Here is a 19,093-nt window from a genome sequence, read left to right as displayed (position 1 = left end):
GATACCAGGAGCTTTGGTTTATATACAAAATAATTATCAGGACATAGGTTAAATAAGAAGAAATGGCAGTATTCTGATTTAAGAAGTAGTCTTCTAATTTTTACTTGTACATTCAATTGAGTTTAATTAAATCTTTGTGTTATTTTTCATCGGTCTTTCTTGGATTTCAGATAGAGTAACCACCATCCTGGTTTACCTAGGACTGAGAAGTTCCTAAACTCAGGACTTTCTGTGCTAAAAGCAGCAGTGCTGGTCGAACCAGGACAGCTGTCACTCTGATTACAGCCCTGACTGAGAACCTACTTAAACTATGAACTCTCTTCCAAGGAAGAGGCAAATACACTTGATATTTTGTGTAAAGTTTCATGAACTACCTGAAACCCACTTGTGAAGCCCCAGACGTTCATGGAGCCTGGGTTAAGAAATCCAGACTTATATAAATACATTTTGGATTTTTATGTAAACTTATTTAAATCTTTATTTCCTGAAGTAAAATCATACTTTATGCAAAGGGTCAAATCCAATTACCTTTTTGAGATTTTATATTATTTTATTTTATTTATTTATTTATTTTTGGCCACGTGGCATGTGGGATCTTAGTTCCCCAGCCAGGGATTGAACCCAGGCCCACTACAGTGGAAGTGCAGAGTCCTAACCACTGGACCACCGGGGAACCCCTAGATTTTATATAATTTTAAATCAAGATTTATTTTGGTGTTTTTCCTTTTCAGTCATATCTAGAGACCGTGTTGGAAAATATCAAGAATAGAGGAAGAACAAGAAGATTTACCTGATGTTGAGAAGTGGCTGGAAGGATTCAGAAACTTGAGAGAAGAATTTGAAAAATATGACCCAGAAAAAATAGGTAAGGTAAATGTGTTTTAAGAATCATACTAGGCCCACATTTAATTATTTTGTACTTAAGAATAGTTCAGATTAAAAATAATACATATTCACTGTGGAAAAATTAGAACCTACAGGAAAGTACGACCAAGAAAATATACATCACCTAATAATTCCATTACTTGGTGACCATCACCATTATCATATTGGTATATTTCTTTCTTTTAAAAAAAAAAATTTATTTATTTATTTTTGGCTGTGTTGGGTCTTCGTTGCTGTGCGTGGGCTTTAGTTGCGGCGAGCGGGGGCTACTCTTCATTGCGATGCGTAGGCTGCTTACTGCGGTGGCTTCTCTTGTTGCAGAGCACGGGCTCTAGGCACGCAGGCTTCAGTAGTTGTGGCACGCGGGCTCAGTAGTTGTGGCGCATGGGCTTAGTTGCTCTGCAGCATGTGGGCTCTTCCAGGACCAGGACTCGAACCCGTGTCCCCGGCATTGGCAGGCGGATTCTTAACCACTGCTGCAACAGGGAAGTCCCCATGTTGGTATATTTCTATCAAGTCCTTTAAAAAGTAAACAAATAAATAAAACAAAAATTAGGGTCAGCCCCAATTACTTTTATTTGTGAACACAGTTACTATTACATTGTGAATATTTCAACAAACCATTAACTAGAATTTTCACATGAATTTTAGTCTGCTCAAGATTTTATCAAATGACATACCGTAAAAAAACTTATTTTTTTCTACTTTACTCTCAACACTCTATGCTCCAATATTTCGCTTCTTGTCACCAAATGTGTGTGGGTTTTTTCCACACCAACCAATTCTCCAATTCTCTGTGGGTGCCACCAACTGGGTGTCCTGTGATTTAATTCAATTCTGCTACCTGGAGATAGCATCAGAGCCCTCAAGTTACAGGCTTAGTCTCACAAGAATGCCTTTCCCCACTCCAGACACCAAGTGCAAGTCCAGGTTGTCACGTGTGCTTCGGACAAACTGGTCATGAATCGGAGGTTCCCATGACCCCTCCTCAGGTTCAAGAATTTGGTAGAATGGCTAACAGACCTCAGGAAAACAGGTTACTTACTAGATTACTACTTTATTATAAAAGGCTACAACTCAGGAATAGGCAGATGAAAGAAATGCAGAAGATAATGTATGGGGGAGGGGTTCAGAGCTTCCATGCCCCACTGGGTATGCCACCCTCTCAGCACCTCCATGTTTTCACCAACCCAGAAGCTCTCCAAACCCTGTGCTTTAGGGATTTTTATGGAGGCTTCATCACATGGGCATAATGGATTATTAACTCAATCTCCAGCCCCCGCTCCACCGAAGATGGGGTGGGGCAGGGCTGAGCAGCCCAAGCTTCTTTCTAATCATGGCTTGGTCTTTCTGGAGACCAGCCCCCATCTAGGAGCCCAGCAAGAGTTGCCTCATTAGAACAGAAGACATTCGTATCACTCAGGACATTCCAAGAATTAGGTTCATCAGGGGCCCTGGGTCAGGAACTGGGGTCAAAGACCATATATTAGAACAAAAGATGCTCCTAGCACTTTTATCACTTAGGAAATTACAAAGGCTGTGGAAGCTCTGGCCAGGAACCAGGGTCAAAGACCATATATTAGAACAAAAGATGCTCCTAGCACTTTTATCACTTAGGAAATTACAAAGGCTGTGGAAGCTCTGGCCAGGAACCAGGGATAAAGACCAAAATATGTGTTTCTTATTATATCACATCACAATTCTCCAACTAGTGTTCGGCATGTAAGTTATTACCAGTTATTCACTATTATATTTATTATATTTAATAGTTCAATGAATATGCATCAATTTTTGTGTATTTATTTCTTTAGGGCAAAAAAATTGTGAATATCTTTAGGAATATTGCCAAAATTGCTCTTTAGAAACTCCAATTCACATTCTTACTAACACTATACACCAGCATTAGCTTCCCTGGCCTACATTGGGTGTATTAGTTATCTATTGCTGTATAACAAGTAACCCCCCTCCACCCCAATTTATCAGCTGAAAACAGTAAGCATTTGTTATCTCTGAGTTTCAATTGGTCAGGAAGCTGGGCTGGGTGTCTCTGGCTCAGAGGCTCTCATGAGACATGGTTCAGCTGTCAGCCAGAGCTGCTGAATGAAGCCTCAACCCGGGGAGGATCCACTTCCAAGTTCAGGCACTGGCCGTTAACCAGACACATTCATTCCTTGTGATGTAGGCCACTCCACAGGGCAGCTCACAACACAGCAGCTGGCCTCCCTCAGAGCAAGCAAGCAAGACAGAGAAAGTACCCAAGAACGAAGCCTCAGTCTTTTTATAACCTCATTTTGGAAGTAATGTCCCATGATGTTGCCATATTCTGTTTGTTACAGCAAGTCACTGAGTCCAGCCCATGTTCAAGGGGAGGGCATTATACAAGGGCATGCACACCAAGATCTGGAGACTATCACAATATTTTCATTTTGATAAAGCTTTGCCAAAACTAACAACTCAATTTTATTTTAGTTTGCTTACATTTGATTACCTGTATAGTTGAACACATTTTTTTTTCTAAGTTAATATCTTATCTAGTAAGCTAATGTTTATTGAGCATTTTCAATTAGCCAGACACTGAACTAAGCATTTTATGTACATTTTTTCATGCAGTCTTCCCAACAATCCAATAATGTAGGCACTATTATTAATCCCATTTTACAGATGAGGAAACTGAGACAGATTTTTTTTTTTTTGTTATCAAAGATTATATAACTGGTAAGGAAGCTCCACAGTCCATGCCCTTAACTAATCTTGTCTTATATGCTTCTCATGCCCATGTATGTATTTGTACTTTATACATATGTATATATCCATAAATAATATATACAACTTCATTTTAAAATTACACATACATATCATACTGTACAAATAGTTTTGAATTTTTTTCGCTGAACATTGCTTTGGAGATTTATCCAAGTGGATACATGCAAATACATTAGTTCAGTCATTTTGGCTACTGTGTAGTATCCTGTGGTGTGAACGAATCATTTATTTATTTAGCTCATTTCCTATTTTTTAAAAACATATTCACATGGGTATTATTTATTAGAGATTTTAAAGATGATGGTTTATCTTATAGGTTATTTGCAGTGTTTTGATTTCTACTTATTTGTATCAGTGTTCTCATAAGGGAAGGTTAGTTTCAATTTCTTCACATTAGAGGTAATGCTACACTGAACAGCTTTCTATACATTTTCTTGAGCACATTTTCAAGACTTTCTCCAGGGTAGACACCTCAAATGGAATCATTGTCCAAAATCATTGTGCAATTTAGTCAACGGCAATGTATAAAATTTTCTGCTTTGCCTATATCCTTGCTGTGTTAGTTTGCTAGGGCTGACATAATAAAATACCACAGTCTGGGTAGCTTAAACAACAGATATTTATTTTCTCATAATTCTGGAGGCTGGAAGTCAAAGATCAAAGTGTCTTCAGGGTTGGTTTCTTCTGTGGCCTCTCTCCTTGGCTTGCAGATAGCTGTCTTCTCCCTGTGATGTCATTTGGTCTTCCGTCTGTGAGAGTCTGTGTCCTAATTTCTTCTTATAAGGACACCAGTTATATTGGATTAGGGCCCAACCTAACAACCTCATTTTACCTAAATTACCTCTTTAAAGATGCTCTTTCCAAATAGACACATTCTGAGGCGCTGAGGGCTAGGACATCAACATCATCATATGAATTTTTATTTCTTTTATTTTTTAAAATTTTTATTTACTTATTATTTTTGTTTGTATTGGGTCTTCATTGCTGCGTGCGGGCCCTCCCCAGTTGCGGCGAGCGGGGTCTCCTCCTCATTGCGGCACGCGGGCCTCTCAACGGGGTGGCTTCTCGTTGCGGAGCCAGGCTCCAGGCGCGCGGGCCCCAGGAGATGCAGCGCGTGGGCTCAGCAGCTGCAGCTCACGGGCTCCAGAGTGCAGGCTCAGCAGCCGTGACGCACGGGCCCAGTCGCTCCGCGGCATCCTCCCGGACCAGGGCTCGAACCCGTGTCCCCTGCATCGGCAGGCGGACTCCCAACCACTGCGCCACCGGGGAAGCCCCATCATATGAATTTTGGAAGGACACAATTCAGTCCCTAACACTTGCAATACTTGGGTCTATCAATCTCAATGGTTTCTAAAATCAATTTAATGGTTGTAAATGGTATTGTGTCATTTCACCTGTATTGACATGTCTATATTTTCCATACTAGACGGTAGTTCTTGAAGCTAGGGCCTTTGTCTTACTGATCTTTGTGACCCCACTGGGCAACGCATAATTGGCATTTAGTAAATACTTACCATTTGAATTACATTTTTAAATCAACTTGAAGACATAGAAGCTAGTAGGTTCTGCAGGCTTAGCCTGGTTAGAATTCTTATTTTCTTCTAAGTTGTTTTTATTAATTTCTTAAAAGTCTATTAAATTTCTTAAGTTGTTTTTTTCAATTTCAAGATTCATAAGGTACATAGTTGTCATTCATGTAAATAATTCCCTGTCTTGATTATCCAGTTTGCATCTTATCAAGGAGTTCTGCTTTCTTCTTCTTTTACTGTGAGTCTCTGAAAAGCATTTCCCTGATTTTTAGAAATCTCAAGAAGCCTAGACAAGGTGGGGACACAGTAAACAAAATGCAAAGTCAACCTAATTTGCTTTGGTTTTTAGTTCTGCCAAAGGTATGAATCAGTTGAGTTAAATGAAGATTGAGAATGAACCTAGAGATTAAGTTATCAATTGGAAAAGATAACTTGATTTAAGTGTTGAGCATTTGTTTGTATATATTCTTTCATCATTTTATGAATGACATTATTTTATAAAATTTTAAATTAAGTTAGTCTTAAATATACAGGTTCTAATTAGAAAGAAATAATCTTTCACTAAAAAATTTCACAGCTGCCTTCCTATTTCTGGATGTTTTAGCAGGGAATGAGCTCTCCCTCTTCTGGACTGTTGTAGCACCTTATATGTAGTTGTTATCTTGTATAAATGACTATTAACATGGAGTTTTAATTCTCCAGTTGTAATATAAACCCCAAGAAGATAGTCACTATGACTTTACAGCCCTATTGTGTCTTATACGTACACAGTAGATACTCTAAAAAAATATGCTAAATGCAGTCCCCAAATTGTTCCCCACCATCCTCCCCATGACTCTTAACAGGAAGAAAAAATTAAAAAACCCAGACCTATGATTTATATGGCAACTCTGTAAGTAGCAGTGTGTGATTCTCTATCTCTCTCTTTCATTCTCTCGGAGGTTGGAAAGAAAGATTTCAGTCCTGAAAAAGTTTGACTTACATCTGCAGGAGGAATATTCAGACAATTTCCTGTAGAGATACAACCTTGTAAATAGTCCCAATGGCATTAATTATTTGGATCTTCTGAGAAATGTGCAGGATCACAATGATGAAGGAAGGGATCACACGCAAAATCCTCCCTAAGCCCATCCACGTGCTCCATATTGTTACTTCCTTTCTTCTAATCCACTAAGTCCTACCAGACTACTGATAAACTTTCAAGGAGACTCAGCTCCTTAGGTTCCTCACCTTTGTGGTGCTATGTCTTCCTGGAGACTTTGAATTGTGAACAAGGGGCAGTCTGGTCCATAGATGGTCCATGAGAAGTTGGCCTTTAGGAACAAAGGTGTTAACATGAAACTACTCTGCGTTGTTACTAAAATTATTAGTATTATTATAACAATGACTTTCATGGAAGGATCAGTCTGCCTTCGCTAGCTGAGGAGGTTACCACAGTGCATGGGAGGATACAGAAGTGCTAATCTGGTCTGACTCACTCCTTAATTTTCCCAATGCCACACTTTATTTTTAGCTTTGGTCTTCTGCAGCACTTGACCTTTTACCTGTATAGAGCAATGTACTGTGGAGCTCAAACCCATAAGCCTCCCTGTCCCATGCAATGTAGGGCATGTATGTGTTAGATATGCCTTCTTTGGAAGATCTGCAATCCAGAATGGTCTTTTAGGACAAAGCAAAATGGTTTATATTCACACACACAGAGAGATACTCATGCACACATACCTCTTTGGTAACATTTCCTTGCGTGTCTAGGGACTTCCCTGGTGGTCCAGTGGTTAAGACTGTGCGCTTCCACTGCAGGGGGCACGGGTTTGATCCCTGTTTGGGGAACTAAGATCCTACATGCTGTGAGGTGCAGGGGTGGGGGGCAAAAAATTTAAAAAAAAAAAACAAAAAACATTGCCTTGCGTGTCTGGTAAGACAATGTTTTTTCTTTTACATCTCTTCTGCCATCTGCTGCAAGAGATTAGTATAATCCTAACATTCATGAAAATATTTTTAAAATGTGGATAAGGCTCTTATACCAAAATATGCATCCCACTTGTTTTATTTTATTTTATTTTATTTTTTAACATCTTTATTGGAGATAATTGCTTTACAATGTTGTGTTAGTTTCTGCTGTATAACACAGTGAATCAGCTATACGTATACATATATCCCCATATCTCCTCCCTCTTGCATCTCCCTCCCACCCTCCCCATCCCACCCTCTAGGTGGTCACAAAGCACCAAGCTGATCTCCCTGTGCTATGCGGCTGCTTCCCACTTGTTTTAGAACAACAAAAACTTAGAAGCTTTTCCCTTCAAAAATGGAAGAGTAGTTAAATAAATCATGGAATATCCATACAATGAGCTACCATGCAGCCTTTAAAAATGATTTCCTGGGCTTCCCTGGTGGCGCAGTGGTTAAGAATCCACCTGCCAATTCCGGGGGCACGGGTTCGAGCCCCGGTCCGGGAAGATCCCACATGACGCGGAGCAACTAAGCCCGTGCGCCACAACTACTGAGCCTGCGCTCTAGAACCTGCGAGCCACAACTTTGAGCTCGCATGCCACAACTACTGAAGCCCACATGCCTAGAGCCCATGCTCCGCAACAAGAGAAGCCACCGCAATGAGAAGCCCACGCACCGCAAGGAAGAGTAGCCCCCGCTCCTCTCAACTAGAGAAAGACCGCGCGCAGCAGCGAAGACCCAACACAGCCAAAAATAAATAAATAAAATAAATAAATTTTTTAAAAAATGATTTCCCTGGAAAAGCTCCTTCTCCGTGCTTCCACTGCCTTCTGTATGCCCCCTTATGGTAGAACGTATTGCTTTTTAGTGTAATTGCTGATTTCCTTACCCATGAGAGCTGGGTCTATGTCTGTCATGTCCACTATTTTGTTCTGTACCAGAGTGTAGGCACTCATTAAGTGGTGAAAAATAGACCGTGACCATATCTGGCAGATAAGTATCACGTGGTTAATAAAAGTTTTCTCTGAGTGATTGAATATTGGATGGTTTAACATTTCCTCTTTTTTCTTATACTAAAACAAAATTTTTTATTGAGGTAAAAACATAATATTGATTTTACCATCTCAACCATTTTTAAGTGTACGTTTCAGTAGTGTTAATTATATTCACACTGTTGTGCAACAGATCTCTAGAACTTTTTCATCTTGCAAAACTGAAACTCCGTACCCACTGAACACTGATTCCTCCTCCCCTCTGACGCCAGGACTTTTCTACTTTCTGTTTCTATGATTTTTGCTGCTTTAGATACTTCATATGAGAGGAATCGTACGGTATTTGTCCTTTTGCGATTGTCTTATTTTGCTTAGCATAATGTCCTCGAGGTTCATCCATGGTAAATCAAATTTTTGATATGAATTCTATTACCTCTGTAACCAGAAAAGAAGTTTTGCATAGACTCATAGAAGCTAGAATAACTTTAGAACTTATCGAGACCAATTTCCCCCACCCCTAACTTTACTTTTTCTAGACGAGAGACCCAGAAATAGAAAAGTAACTCGTTCAACGTTAAACGTTAAATAACGGCAAAAGTGAGCCCAACAAATATAAAAATAAGTAACAGAGGTAAATGTTTAGTCCTTTCACACAATTTACAGCCTTTTTTTTTTTTTTTTTTAAATAAATTTATTTATTTATTTATTTACTTTTGGCTGTGTTGGGTCTTCGTTTCTGTGCGAGGGCTTTCTCTAGTTGCGGCGAGCGGGGACCACTCTTCATCGCGGTGCGCGGGCCTCTCACTATTGCGGCCTCTCTTGTTGCGGAGCACAGGCTCCAGACGCGCAGGCTCAGTAGTTGTGGCTCACGGGCTTAGTTGCTCCGCGGCATGTGGGATCTTCCCAGACCAGGGCTCGAACCCGTGTCCCCTGCATTGGCAGGCAGATTCTCAACCACTGCGCCACCAGGGAAGCCCTACAGCCCTTTTAATGCTTTTATTTTCTCCTCTGTATTTAGCTGTTTAAAAACAATTGTGTCTTCTAATATTCCATTTCATCTTTGAAACAAAATCATCTGCCCAGGTTATTTCTTTGTTCAGAAAGTACCCAGCACTTTGTTAGGGATTGTGCTTCTTCAGTTTTGTTTGTAAAACGCATTCCACGCATGGTCAAGACTTTCCATTCTGGGCATGGGACTCCTGTTGGCAGGAGAACGGATTTTTTTAGGTTAATGGGGGAATTTGATTCCTGAGCCGCACAAATCTAATGGGGTGGAGTCACCAGCAGAGTACCAGAGATATTTCAGTTCAGCTGCTTGCTATTATGTAGCGTTCCCTCCTCCTAGTCTGAAAGAGAAAAATGTCCGTAGTTATAATTTATCAAATAATTGCCAAAGAAGAGCCTCTTTTTCTTAGTGCCCAAATTAATTAATTAGTTCACGGAACATGTATTATGAGTTTACCATGTGCACTACTGTCATTTAGAGACACTTTAATACACATATATCCTGAGATGATAAAAAAAAAAAAAGAATCAGTGATTTTTAGAGCTAAGGGTTAAGGGCTGTTAGCAATCACATAGTCAAATTTTTGACTTTTTATTTATGGGAAACTGAAGCCCAGAGAGGGACTCAGAGTCAAACAGCTAGTTAGTAATGTTCTAGAACTGAGAGGCCTGCTTCTGGCTTCCTGGCCGGGGTTCTGGGCAGTGCTCCCAAGAACAGTACATCCATCACGGAGGATGTCACGCAATCCCGGATCGTATGTGGGCTTTGTTTGAAGAGGGACACGGAGAATCTCACTCAGCTTGCCTTTTTATTAACAGTTTTTTTTTTTTTTTTTTTTTTCCCCCTAATTAACTTGTCAGCATGATTTTCAGTCTTAATACCTGCCCTGGTTTTGAATCGTGAGGAGAAAACTCTGGAGGTTTCCAGCCCGAAGTGATGTCAAGCTTGACAGTGTGTTCCAACCCTGAGGGATTATTTTTTCTGCTCTCCAAGAGAGAGAATCAGGAAAGGAAATTCCAAACCTCACCTGAGACTGGGCCCTGTGATATATCATGCATGTCCTTTGGTTGATGTCAAAGGATGACTAAAATCTGCTCTGAGAGGGGCCTTTGGCTTGGTGCTTTCAGTTTTGTTTACGACTGCAAGGTAGGAGTTCTTCTCTAAGTGTGAGGTTACAGTACATTCTGGCAATCTTTCTAACAGAAACACAACATCTTACCTGTTAGGACTTGAGGGAGAGGAGCCTCTCCAATGTTTTACTGTGATTCTCCCACAGCGTCCTCTAAAGCACAGTGAAAATGACTTCAGGAATTTTTTTGGTAAAGAAAGACTGCTTCACACTTTGTACTACTTTATGACTTTGTGAGTATATACTACTGATATGAAACTTAGTGGATATATGTACAAATAAATGATCATAATTTTCAGAAATGTAGGAAAAAATTATGTCATTATGATACCTTGTTCTGTAGAGTTCCAAAAGTCGAAATAATATTCTTTGGACAAAAAGTACTCCAAACTGGGCTTCCCTGGTGGCACAGTGGTTAAGAATGCGCCTGCCAATGCAGGGGACATGGGGTTCGAGCCCTGGTCTGGGAAGATCCCACATGCCGTGGAGCAACTAAGCCCGTACGCCACAACTACTGAGCCTGCGAGCCACAACTACTGAAGCCCGCGTGCCTAGAGCCCGTGCTCCGCAAGAAGAGAAGCCACCACAAGGAGAAACCCGTGCACCGCAATGAAGGGTAGCCCCCGCTCGCTGCAACTAGAGAAAGCCTGCTCGCAGCAATGAAGACCCAAAGCAGCCAAAAATAAATAAATGAATAAATAAATTAAAAAGAAAAAAAACCCCTGCTCCTCCTTCTGCTTTTCCTGTCTGGGCATCTGTCCAAATCATGTAAATAGAAAGCATCCTAGACTCCCCATTCTTCCTCATCTCACATTTAAAGTCACCAAGGATAGAGTCTGCTTCCTGATCGTCTCCCTCATCTCTGCCTTCACTCAGGTGCCGTGTTGTCACTGTGTCATCTTGCCTCGATGGCAGCAGTAGCCTCCTAGCTGGCCTTCCTGCCTCAGCCTGGAGGCCTCCACACTGCTGGATGTATGATGCTTCTAAACTGCAAATGTAATCGTGTTGCTTCCCTGTTCAAAATCAATCACTCCCCACTGATTTAAGAACAAATTTAAAACCTTTTGGTTTAGCATGCCAGGTCTTGCATTATCTGGATATACGTTCCTCTCTAGCCTCATCTCCTTTCACTCCCACATCCACCCTCCCTCTCAGCCACTCCAAACCAGATGTAAGTTCTAAAATGTAGTGTGTGATTTCTTACCTCCACTTCTCTCCATGTGCTGTTCTTGAAATACTCTCCCATCCCTCCCCTTTTTTCTAGTTAGCTCATTCTCATCCTTTAAATTCAGTTTAAGTGTCACCTCCTCCAGGAAGACTTCTTGGATCCTTCCATCTGATTTAGACACCCTGCTCCATGTTCCTGTAACTCTCTCATAAAACTCACTACATACTCTATTATAATTGTGTCTAAATTGCAAACTCCTTAAAGACTGAATTCATTTTTGGCTTGGTCTATTTATATTGGATTTACAAATTTTACTTTAATTTTTCCAATTAATGGAGCATATTTATCTAGAGCACAGGGTGATTATGCCCCCAATTTTACTTGCCTTCTATAGCTCCAGGGGCCTGGAGACAGAAGCAGGATCCGTCTTCCACTTCTCAGAGCCAGGAGGTGCACTCACTGCCCCCTTCTCTAACTGTCACACCATGCCATCTTCTCCCTTCTCTTGTAAGTCCCATGGCCAAGCCGCAGCCTCACCAGGAAATGAGATGTCAGGATCCCCCTGCTTCTGGGCCTCCACAGCTCTACATGTTATTTCCTTGGCCACCCATGCACAAAACTGCCCCCTCTCCTTGGGCAGGTGAGATGAGGTGATGGGGATAGCCTCTCTTCATGGACACGGTGCTTTCTCCTTAACCCAAGTCCTCTGCCATATTGACGGGGCTGGATTGAGGGGATGGGGAGGGTGTTGATGCCAGTTCTGTTGACTGGCCCCTTTGGGGTGATGACTGGCCCCAAGACATGGCGCTTCTCTGAGCTTAGAAGGTGGAAGTCTCAGCACCTTTTCCCCCCTCAGTCAATTCCAGAAATAGCTGTGATAGCTGAGTGCTTACTATGTGCCAAGAACAATTTTGAGTGCTTTACACTGAATCCTTAAGCAACCCTATGATATTAATATTATTCTCAATTGACATATGAGGAAATTGAGGCAAGAGAGGTTAAGTAACTCGCCCAGAGTTATCAGCTAGCAAGTGGCAGCCCAGATCAAACCAAAGGAGAGTGGCGTCCAAGTCCATCGGTGCAGCCGCCTGGCCCGCTGCCTCTCCGCACACGGCCTGGGCGGTTAGACGTACTCACTCCCGGTAGTGACTGTTCACCTTAGTGCGTGGCGAGCAGGAGTCTTTCCCTGTGCCCTGGTGACTCGATGAGCGTTTGTGCTGCCCTCCACCACTGTTTAGTTTTACTTGCTAGATGTGGTTTTCAAGTTATATAATTTCTTGGCTGATCCACTACGGCTTTTAAAACAATGTTTCTATGAAAAAGAATGATTAGTTATCTATCTTCTATTTATTTACCGTTTTCATACCATTTGCTTTTTTTTTTTTTTGGCCGTACCGCATGGCACAGGGGATCTTAGTTCCCCGACCTGGGATCAAACCTGTGCCCCCTGCAGTCAAGTGTGGAGTCTTAACTACTGGACTGCCAGGGAAGTCCCATACCATTTACTTTCACTGGTTTTTACTAAGCACTCTTTTGTTTTTTAATTGAAAAAGTAATATATACACAGAAAGATATTCAGACTGCACAAAGTGTTCAGAGGAAAGTAAGCCTCCTCCTCCGGACTCCCAGCCTCCCCGTCCCCTCCCCCAGGGCCAACTGCTGTCACTTTCCTAGGTCTTTTTAATGAAATATTGTGTGTAGCAAGGTCATACATTTAGCTCACGTTACAATTTAGATGTGTTGATGAAATGTATGCTCTTTATTTTTGCCTGTAATGAATCTGGCTTTCCTCTGCTCCCGCCCTGGCTCCACCTCTCCACCGCCCCTACTCATGGGCTAACGGCAAAAAAACTAACCCGGTGTCCAGTTTCGTTTAAACCCTAGTCTACCTGGTAGTTTAAGCTGCTCCTTTAGGAGAGGTGTTCAGCCTTACTTGGATGAAAAATGTCAGTCTCTCAATAGCCTGTCCTTCACCCTGTACCTTTCAGGAAGGCGGCGGGGGGGGCAGGGGGAGGGGGGCAGCTTATGTGACCTTCAGCCAATATTCTCAAGTCCACTTGGTGTGTGTCCGCTGGCCTCTGGCTCCCGCCTCTGGGCCATGAGCTTTATCCCTCTGGTCAGGGCTACCCTGCAGACCTTTGAGGGGGGTCAGTGGCCTGCTGTTGGCGCACCACTCCTGGTGGCTGCAGCCTGGCTTCTGATGGCCCTGTGGCCCTCCTGGGTTGGGCTGACATGCCCCATTCTGCAGCCTTCCCCACAGCAGTTTGCTCTTGCCTGGCAGCTGCCTCGGCTCAGCTGCCCAGCCAGGTTCTCAGTTACTTGTGGGGCCTGTCAGCACGTGAGACCCAAGGGCGGCTCCGCAAAGCTAACCCTGGCATTAGACCTTCCACCTGACCACAAGCACGATGATGTTTGTCCTGATGTGGCCACACCAGGTTGGAATGGGACACCCCGAGAGGTGGCGCCTCCCAGAGTCAGACAGAGGGTTGTGGAGCGGGTGCAGCTTCTTCCCCTGCCCTCACTGTCACCCGTGCTTGTCTAACCTCCCCCTGCACCAGAGGTCATTTATTAAAAGACAAACACATGGTCTGATTGTCCCTGACAGATGTGCTAACTTCTTCACCATGTGGGGAACCCAGTGAACATGGGTCCTCTGACCTTGGATGCTGATATACTCAAGGGACAGATAAGGGAGTTTGAACATTCTTTTCTCGGTAAATTTCTGTTTTTATATATCAGTAATGGCACATTACCTCTGTCAGTCTTTAGACATTCCTCTGTAATGTAGAAGTTAGAATGATTTTGGCTACAAGTGACAATATCCAACTAAATGTGGCTTAAACAATGAAGACATTTAATAATCTTACAAAACAAAAACTCTGAGGGTTAAGGGCTCCAGAGTTGATTTGTCAAGTCCACAATGCCATTCAAGGCCCAGACCTTGTGCTCTGCCATCCTCAGCGTGCTGATGTCTCATCTTCAGGTTTATCACCTCAAGGTCGCAGGAAGGCTGCAGCTGCTCTGGACATCACTTCAGACAGCCTCATTCAAAGGTAAGAGAAATGGGGCTTTCATAGTGGAGAAACATCTCCCCATGTCTCTCTACTTTTTATCATGGTGAAAAATCTTTCCAGAAGCAGTTCCAACAGATTTCTCTGTTTTTCATATTATCCATAACCATGTCACATGGATACCCACAGCTGAAAGGAAGACTGGGGAAGAAAATGTCAGGCATTTCCACAGGCTCTATTGTGGGACTATCTGTCCCCATGGAAGAAGGGGAAGATAAAGTGTAACTGGCTAAGTCACAGTAGCATCTACCACAGGAAGCAGATCCCAGTCTTTCTCCTGGGCAGGTAGATACCTTAAGTGTCCTAGGCCTGTACTAAGAAAGACAAAGAGAAGAGTCCAATAATAATTTAAAAATATTATTCCCTTTATACAGCTACACATACACAAATGAATATGTGCCAATACATTATTTTGCGCTTTGTTTTCACTCAACAATGCCAGCATTATCATGTACTCACTTCCACATGCACTCCAGTCCTTTTCTACTATTGCTAAGGTGTCTAGTCACGTGTAGTATGACCATCTTAATTACAGTAACTTTATGTTTTACTATCTGGTAGGGCTGGTCATCTTCACTACTCTTCCTTAAAACTTTCTCAGTTATTTTTGCCGGTGTATTTTTGTAATGTTAGCCCCATTTAGTGCTGAGCTATACCTTCAAAGCTTGTTTATATTCACACACACACACTATATAACACTATATACACATATATTAGTATATTATTCTATTAACATAATATGTTTAAATAAATTGGACTTTTTCTTTTAAGGATCATCCATAATGCAAGCCAAAACCCAAAACAAATAAACCAAAAATCCCCCACCAACTTCTAGAATAGAGTTCTTGTTTTCATTATGAAATCCAAACAATGGAAAAATTAACCAAGGTAAAACAAGGAACCAAAAAAAAAAAATGCAGGTAGTAAGAATTTACATATATACTTTTTCAATAAAGTATGCAATCTTTGGTAATTTCAGTTTTCTACAGTGCACAGAAATGGGTCAAAACTTTTTTTTTCTGTTTCTCCACAATAAAATGACAGAGAAATTTGCTTTTACTCAAGTTCACAGAATAAAACTGTATTAATTATCATTTTAAGCATTTCTGAAATTAGTTGATCTTAGGTGAGAGATTTTAGATATTTTCCTACCCTGTAAAAAACTACCAGTGATAATTCCCTGGATTTGCAGTGATAATATTCAGAATTTGCAGTGATAATATTCAGAATCATTTTGCTTCCTTCTCTGTATCCATACATTTTGTAATCAAGGAATTCATCTCCCTGATTCTGTATATTATGAATCAGTTCATCATCACGCCTGGTCTGAGGAGAGGTTTTTATTCCTGTCTAGTGACCATGAAAATTTCTAAGCCACCAGGTGGCAGAGTATCCTTGGCTTAGTTTAAACAGTATTGCATTTTTCCACTGATCGCCAATTGTAGTTTATAGCTAATGTGAGTGGCCTACAAACCTTTCACTCATGTATGCCTAAAATATTTTTTAAATCATATACACCCTCCACAAACTTTTAAGTTTATGTATAAAAGTATTCAACAAAAGTTTAAATAACTAAAGAGAGGTAACTTCTGGCAAACTGTAAATACTGAAATTTAAAAATAAAACTTATGTCATTCCTTTAAATAAATCTAATTGAATACAAAATATTGTAGGGGTTTGACAGCCATCATCATCTATTCAAAAAAATTCCAAAATGAGCTAGTCTTTTACAGTTGGATGCTTAATATCACACCTTTTTCTCCTTGGCATCTTATTTTTCACTGCATTTCCTTCACAGAATTTTATACTAATAGAAAGTGTTTTATGCTTAAAAGATTTGATCCCCCTATTTTTCTTCTCTGCAACAAGAAGAAAACAACATTTATGTGTATAAATGAAATAAATTGTTTTATATTTCCTGTGACCATAAAGTAATGTGTGAAATTCTTATATTTCTAAATTTCTAATATATATTTCTAATATACATACATATATATTTCTAAATTTGTCCAGGATACATTTATTCTTTCATTAATTTGAAAAATTCTGAAAAACATAAAAACACAAAAATGACCCTTAATCATACCACTTAAATATTTTTAGAGAACAGTAAATGGCATCCCCTGTTATCTTCTCTCTCCCTACTTTGTCTAGATTCCTTCTGTTAATTAGTTGATGCTCATTCATTCATATTTCTTCTAAGTTTATAAAGATCTACTGATACCTTTAAAATTTGAAGTACAAAATATTGAGGTGCTTCCAAAATTGCCTTTTTAAGAGATTCACATGGAACAGTGAATGGAACAGTGTTCCATTGTGGGTATGTGTGTGTATACTTGATTACATGCACAGATGCGCAAACACATACACACACATGCATACATAGTAGATGAGGGAAAACGACCACTTTAAAAAAAAATCACCTTTATGATATTGCTAAAATTTAGAGCTAAATCCTTGGGAGTTTTGGAAACTGTAGAATTAACAGGAATACAGTTCTCCAAAAGACCACTCTCACTTCCGACACTAATTGCACGTGTGGAGTGGGAGCGTTCCCCAAACTACCCTCAGGTTCGATAATTTGCTAGCAGGACTCAAAAAAACAAACTGAAAGCTCTTAAACTCACAGTTATAGCTTATTTTGGGGGGAAGATACAGATTAAAATCAGCCAAGGGAAGAAGAGCACAGGGCAGAGTCCAGGAAAAGTACTAAATACAGAGCTCCCATGGTCCTCTTTCTGTGGGGCCTTGTATGCATTATTTTCCTGGTACCTGTGTGTAACACGTGGAATATTGCCACTAGGGAAGCCTGCCTGAGCCTTGTGGTTCAGAGTTCTTACTCAAGTTCCATTACATTGGCATGACTGGTTGCCTGTGTGGCAATGGTGTGTGTGTGTGTGTGTGTGTGTGTGTGTGTGTGTGTATGCATACATATATGAGAGGGCTGAAAGGAGGCAAGGATCCAGGCCTAGGGGGCAGGAAGGATCCAGCCAGAGGGGCTGCCACTTCTCCTCACCGCCCCGCCCAGCAAGGGGCAGCCTGCCCATGCCCCCTGCACCCCTCACCCCACTTGTGTGCTGATGAGACTGAAGGCTGGAGGGACTATGGCCAATAAAGAGCAAAGGTGACCCAGCAAAAATCATATATATGAATATATATATGTATTTAGATATGTGTTTATATATAACATATATTTTATTTATTTTTAAAGGTGTTTTATTTATTTATTTATTTGGCCGTGCAGCGTGGCACCCCTTGCAGTGGAAGCATGGAGCCTTAACCACTGGACCACCAGGGAAGTCTCCTATGACATATACTTTAAAATTTATATCTATCTATCTATCTGTCTATCTATCTATCTGAGAGAGAATCACAGTATGTTTTATTTGATGTCTATCTTCTTCCACTCAGCATGTTTTTGAAATTCATCCATCGTTCGGCAGTAATTTGTTGGTGCTGGGTAGTATTCCACTCCCTGTATATGCAACAATTTGTCTATCCATTCATCTGTTGAACATTTGGGTTGTTTCCAGTTTTGGGCTGTTATGGACAAAGCTGCTGGTCTTTGTGTAGACATATGTTTTACTTTCCTTTGGGTAAATACTTAGGAGTAGCATTGTTGGGTTGGATGATAAGCATTGGTTTACTTTATAAGACACAGCCAAACTGTTTTCCCAAATGTAATATTGTAATATTTTATGTTCCCACAACAATGTTTGAGAATCCAATTCATCCAACACTTGATATTGTCAGTCCTTCTAATTGTAGCCATTTAAATGGATGTATAGGGCAGTTACTCATTGTGGTTTTAATTTGCATTTTCTTCATGACTTAGCATGTTGTTCATCTTCTCATGAGTTTATTGGCCATTCATATATCTCCTTTTGTGAATCCGGTCAAATCTTTTGCCCACTTTTAATTGGATTGTCTATCTTCTTATTACTGAGTTATAAGCTCTTTATATTTTCTTCTTTTTTTATTGAGGTGTAGTTGATTTACAATATTATGTAAGTTTCAGGTGTACAATATAGTGATTCACAATTTTTAAAGGTTACACTCCATCTATAGTTATTATAAAATATTGGCTATATTTGCTGGCTGTACAATATTTCCTTGTAGCTTATTTATTTTATTTTATACATAGTAGTTTGTACCTTTTAATCCCCTACACCTACCTCCCCCCCTTCCTTTGCTCTCCCCACTGGAAAACACTAGTTTGTTCTCTATATCTGTGAGTCTGTTCCTTTTTTTTTGTTGTATTCACTAGTTTGTTTTATTTTTTAGATTCCACAAATAGGTGATATCTTACAGTATTTGTCTTGCTCTGTCTGACTTATTTCACTAAGCATAATTCTCTCCAAGTCCATCCATGTTGTTTCAAATGGCAAAATTCCATTCTTTTTATGGCTGAGTAGTATTCCATTGTGTGTGTGCATATATATATACATATATATATATATATATATATATATATATATATATATGTATATATATATATCACATCTTCTTTATCCATTCATCTGTTGATGAACACAAGTTGCTTCCATATCTTGGCTGTTGTAAATAATGCTGCTATGAACACTGGGGTGCATGTATC

General features: G+C 40.5%; 1 long non-coding RNA gene and 1 other non-coding gene across 4 annotated transcripts in view; one reads left to right on the top strand and one right to left on the bottom strand.

Moving 5' to 3' along the window:
* Nucleotides 1–18,376, top strand: part of LOC132356600 (uncharacterized) — a 30,766-nt gene extending 12,390 nt beyond the window's left edge. For all 3 annotated transcript variants that reach the window (XR_009499925.1, XR_009499923.1, XR_009499924.1), the window contains 3 exons: nt 732–865; nt 14,409–14,478; nt 17,708–18,376. This is a non-coding gene — a long non-coding RNA (uncharacterized LOC132356600). The remainder of the gene's footprint in view (nt 1–731; nt 866–14,408; nt 14,479–17,707) is intronic.
* TRNAG-UCC (transfer RNA glycine (anticodon UCC)) lies at nt 601–673 on the bottom strand. The gene has a single exon. It is a non-coding gene; the product is annotated as a tRNA-Gly (tRNA).
* Nucleotides 18,377–19,093: the final 717 nt, after the last annotated feature.

Source organism: Balaenoptera ricei, chromosome 21 (assembly GCF_028023285.1).
Source record: "Balaenoptera ricei isolate mBalRic1 chromosome 21, mBalRic1.hap2, whole genome shotgun sequence".
Lineage (NCBI taxonomy): Eukaryota > Metazoa > Chordata > Mammalia > Artiodactyla > Balaenopteridae > Balaenoptera > Balaenoptera ricei.
Note: the sequence above shows the minus strand (reverse complement) of the source record. Positions and strands in the feature narration are given on the sequence as shown.